Source organism: Bos javanicus, chromosome 16 (genome assembly GCF_032452875.1).
Source record: "Bos javanicus breed banteng chromosome 16, ARS-OSU_banteng_1.0, whole genome shotgun sequence".
Lineage (NCBI taxonomy): Eukaryota > Metazoa > Chordata > Mammalia > Artiodactyla > Bovidae > Bos > Bos javanicus.
The window spans coordinates 10,950,128-10,955,677 of NC_083883.1; positions in this window are offsets into that span (position 1 = coordinate 10,950,128).

The following is a 5,550-nucleotide window of genomic DNA, read 5'->3' on the forward strand; positions in this document are numbered from 1 at the left end:
GTTTCTTCTTGTAGTATCTGGATTTAACTTGGATTTTTCTTTTAAGGTTTATATCCTTCCAAACTTAAAAGAAATCACTGAATCCATGACATATTTTTCTTATGAACAGTTAAAACACATGGAGAGGAAGAGAGAGAAAAGGAGAGGATTACAGATTAGCATAATTAAGAGTTGTGTCTTTGCCAATTATAGCAATGGGGGTAAGAACAATATAGAAGAAGAAAAATATATGATGTCTTCTTTTATATTTAGGGACATTAATTCCCAGAAGGAGTAATGGTATGCAGGTGTGTGTGTATTTGTGTGTCTATCTGCTGCAATAAACAGGAGGGTGAAAGAAGAGAAATAAAAAGATATAGGGAGTATTTTCCTCAAACTTTGAAATTCTTCCAGGAAAATACTATGGGCAAGGTTTAATTTCTGAAGTATGTAGTCACTAAGCTGGGCAGAGGAACAAGGAACAAAAGTGAAGTCTATATGTAATAAAATCTTCATTCACCATTGGGCACGCAAAAGTAGTTTCCTTTGATTTCTGAAACCAAAATATTTGTTGGATTTTTTTTTTTTCAATTAGAACTTCAATTAGGACACTTTAAGAGTATTTCTAGATTTTGCAGAGTTTAACTTTTCAGTAGAGACCTAAGAAGTGATAGGGCAAATTTGTGTATTGTTCATAAATTATACTTTCTCCTATTAACCGCTTTATTGAGGTATAACTGATACACAAAATATTTAATACAGAAATGTTTCATATACAACTAGATGGGTTTGGGCGTATGTGTACATCTATGCTGCTGTCCCTAAATCAAGATAACAAATATATTCATTGTCTCAGTATGAGTCTTTGTCCTTTTATTATTATCTTTGTATGTATAGTTAGAATGCTTAACATGAGATCTACTTTCTAAAAACAAATTGAAGTATGCAGTACCATGTCCTTAACTACAGCTACTACACAGATCTCTAGAATTTGAACACTTTTTCAAATAATTGTCGGCCATTTATCTGTTCAAGTCGTTTGACCATTTTTGAGTTATGTGTCTCTGCTTTTGTTGTTGTTGAGTTGTGTCTTACACATTTTTTATACAAACTCCTTCTCAGATAAATGGTTTGTAAATATTTCCTCCCACTCCATAGGTTGCCTTTCACTCTTGATTTGTTTTTTTTTTCCTCTGATGGGTAGAAGCTTTTTAATTTAATATAGTTCTTTGTCTATTTAACTTCTGTCCTACTTTTTTGGTGTATGTTCAAGACATTGTAAAAACAGATGTCTAGAACTTGTTTATGTTTTCTTCTAGGAGTTTTACAGTTTTAGGTCTTTAATTTAAGTTCTTGGTCCATTCTGAGTTGATCTTTGACAGGTGTAAGAGATACAATTTCAGTATTTTGCATATGAATATCCAGTTTTCCTGATACAATCTGTTGAAGAGATTTCCTTTCATCATTCTGTATAATTGGCATCTTTGTTGAGGTCAGTTGACTATATATGTGTGAGGATTTTTGCATTACAGGCTATTGATCTGTAATTTCTTTTAGTGCAAGGTCTTTGTTTGATTTTAGTATCTGTCGGGAGCCGTATTAGATATTACTGACAAAATGGAGGCACAGCCCCCAACCCCCTCTCCTCATCCCGCAGGCACGGACCCAGGATGAAGGAGTTAGCTCTTGTGATTCAGACTTGTTCTTTCCTTTCTTCGGTTGAGTTTGCTGGAAAGAATGTTAAGGTGCTTGAGAGAAGCATGAGAAAGCATAAAGCCTTCTATAGTTGTGCCCAGAAAATAATCTATAAAGTAACCATTGAAATTTGTTCAAGGATCTTTACAAAGAATATCCTAGGATGAGCACGTAGGCCGCAGCTTGAGGCCATGGGAAGGATTGTTTTCTGAGGCCTGTTTGTGAGGGAAATATTTATGGCAAAAGAAGTTTGTTGAGTTTAGGACTTAGGAATAATTAAGAATAGCTAGAAGCCTTTTTAGGAGATAGTGATCTTAAGATGCTAGGGGCAAACAGGATTTAGAAAGATAAGAAGTAAACTGAGGAATGTAGCATGAGTTACTATGTAATCACAAGTTAAGTATAGGACACATAAGAGAAAGTAGATAACAGACAGTAAAGCCGATTCTGAGAGAATCACTGAAGCAGGAACTCTGTTCCTAGGACAACAATGATTTGTGGAGACAGTAAACCTGGATGGGGGAAACTGAAAATGTCAAACCTCTGACCTAATGCTTTGGTCAAAGTATAAAAGAGAACCTGAAGCTTGAAATAAACATGTAGTTCCGTACGATGAGTCAGAGACTACATCATCATCCACCGACACCGTTCACCCCTTCAGGCTGATTCCCTGGCTGCTGGAGCTGGACTCTGGCATGTATCCAGGTAACAGTGGCCTCATAAAATGAGTAACAATAACCCTGTGTACAGCTTTCCTTTTTCTTCAAAATTTAGGAATGGTTTGAGAAAGATTGGCATTCATTCTTCTTTATGTGCTTGATAAAATTTACCAGAGAAGCAATCTGTGCCTATGCTTATATTTGTTGGAAAATTTTATTATTATCATTATTTCAATATCCATAGTCATTGCTCTTTTCAAATTTACTATTTCTTTATAGTACATAATTGATATGTTGCATGATTCTAAAATCATATTCAATTTTCTAGGTTATCCAAATTCTGACAATTTTTCATAGTGAAATCATATCAAGTAAGTTTTACAACTCATTATATGAAACTGAAGTCAATAATTATTAACCAATAAGAAGGAAAAGTGGAAAATTCACAGACTCATGAAAAGCAAAAAATACATTCCTATGCAAATAATGGCTCAAGAAAAAATCAAAAGAAAATCAGAAAATATATTTAGAGACATAAAAATAAACACACAACATACTAAAATTCATACTGCTGTTGTTCAGTCATTCAGTTGCATTCAACTCTTTGCAAACCCATGGACTACAGCACACCAGGCTTCCTTGTCCTTCATCTCCTGGAGCTTGCTCAAACTCATATACATTGAGTTCTTCTCCAACATCACAGTTTGAAATGATCAGTTCTTTGGCATTCAGACTTCCTTATGGTCCAACTCTCACATTCACACATGACTACTGGAAAAACCATAGCTTTAACTATATGGATGTTTGTCAGCAAAGTGTTGTCTCTGCTTTTCAATACACTGTCTAGGTTTGTCATAGCTTTTCTTCTAAAGAGCAAGCATCTTTTAATTTCATGGCTGCAGTCACCATCTGCAGTGGTTTGGAGCTCAAGAAAATAGTCTGTCACTGTTTCCATTGTTTCCTCATCTATTTGCCATGACCTTCATTTTGGAATGCTGAGTTTTAAGCCAGCTTTTTCATTCCTCTCTTTTACCTTCATCATGAGGCTCTTTAGTTGTTTGTTTGTTTTCCTCTTTCTGCTATTATGGTGATGTCATCTGTACATTAAAGGTTGTTGATAATTTTCCCAACAATCTTGATTCCACCTTGTGCTTCATTCAGCCTGGCATTTCACGTGATATACTCTGTATAGAAGTTAAATAAGCAGGGTGACAATGTACAACCTTGAAGTACACCTTTCCCAAATTTGAACCAGTCTGTTGTTCCATGTCCATTTCTAACTATGTTTCTTAACATGTAATTAGGTTTCTCAGGAGGCAAGTAAGGTGGTATAGTATTCCCATCTCTTGAAGAGTATTCCACAGTTTGTAATGATCCATAGAGTCAAAGCCTTTCAGTCCAGTTCAGACACTCAGTCATGTCCAACTCTTTGTGACCTCATGGACTGCAGCATGCCAGCTTTTCATGTCCATCACCAACTCCCAGAGCTTACTCAAATTCACATGCATCAAGATGGTGATGCCATCCAACCATCTCATCCTCTGTTGTCCCTTCTTCACCAGCCTTCAATATTTCCTAGCATCTGGGTCTTATCCAAAAAGTCAGTTCTTTCACATCAGGTGGCCAAGGTATTGGAGTTTCAGCTTCAGCAGCAGTCATTCTAATGGACATTCAGGAGTGATTTTCTTTAGGATTGACTGGTTTGATCTCCTTACTGTCCAAGGGACTGTCAAGAGTCTTCTCCAACACCACTGGTTAAAAGCATCAATTCTTCAGTGCTCAGCTTTCTTTATAGTCCAACTCTCACATCCATCATGACTACTGGAAAAACCATAGCTTTGAATAGATGGAACTTTGTCAGCAAAGTCATGTCTCTGCTTTTTAATATGCTGTCTAGGTGGGTCATACCTTTTCTTCCAAGGAGTAAATGTCTTTTAATTTCATGACTGTAGTCACCATTTGTAGTGGTTTTAGAGGCCAAGAAAATAGTCTGTCACTGTTTCCACTGTTTCCCCATCTATTTGCCATAAAGTGATGGGACCAGATGCTGTGATTTCATTTTCTGAATGTTGAGTTTTAGGCCAGCATTTTCACTCTCCTCGTTCACTTTCATCAAGAGGCTCTTTAATTCCTCCCCACTTTCTGCCATAAGGGTGGTGTCATCTGACTATATGAAGTTATTGATATTTCTCCTGGCATTCTTGATTCCAGCTTGCACTTCACCCAGCCTGGCATTGCAAGTTGCGGTTCATCCTGCCCAGCATTTCACAGGAAAACCAAAATTAAAGAAAACTAGTCAAACTGATCACCTGGACCACAGCCTTGTCTAATTCAATGAAACTGCCAGCCATGCTGTAGGACCCCCCAAGATGGATGGATCGTGGTGGGGAGTCCTGACAAAATGTGGTCCACTGGAGAAGGGAATGGCAAACCACTTCAATATTATTGCCTTCAGAACCCCATGAACAGTATAAAAAGGCCAGAATATATGACACTGAAAGATGAATTTCCCAGGTTGGTAGGTGCCCAATATGCTACTGGAGAAGAGTGGAGAAATAACTCCAGAAAGAATGAAGAGATGGAGCCAAAGCAAAAACAACACCCAGTTGTGGATGTGACTGGTGGTGGAAGTAAAGTCTAATGCTGTAAATAGCAGTATTGCATACGAACATGGAATGTTATGTCCATGAATCAAGGTAAATTAGAAGTGGTCAAACAGATGTTGGCAAGAGTGAACATCGACATTTTAGGAATCAGTAAACTAAAATGGATGGGAATGGGCGAGTTTAATTCAGATGACTATTACATCTGCTACTGTAGGGAATAATCCCTTAGAAGAAAGGCACTCAGAGTCAACAAAAGAGCCAAAAATGCAGTATGTGGGTACAAACTCAAAAATGACAGAATGAGCGCTGTCCGTTTCCAAGGCAAACCATTCAATATCACAATAATCCAAGTCTATGCCCCAACCACTAATGCTGAAGAAGCTGAATTTGAATGGTTCTATGAAAACCTACAAGACCTTCTAGAACTAACACCACCCCCCCAAAAAAAAATACATCCTTTTCATCATAGGGGACTGGAATGTAAAAGTAGGAAGTCAAGTGATATCAGGAGTAACAGGCAAGTGTGGCCTTGGAGTTCAAAATGAAGCAGGGCAAAGCCTAACAGAGTTTTGCAAAGAGAACTCACTTGTCATAGCAAACACCCTCTTCCA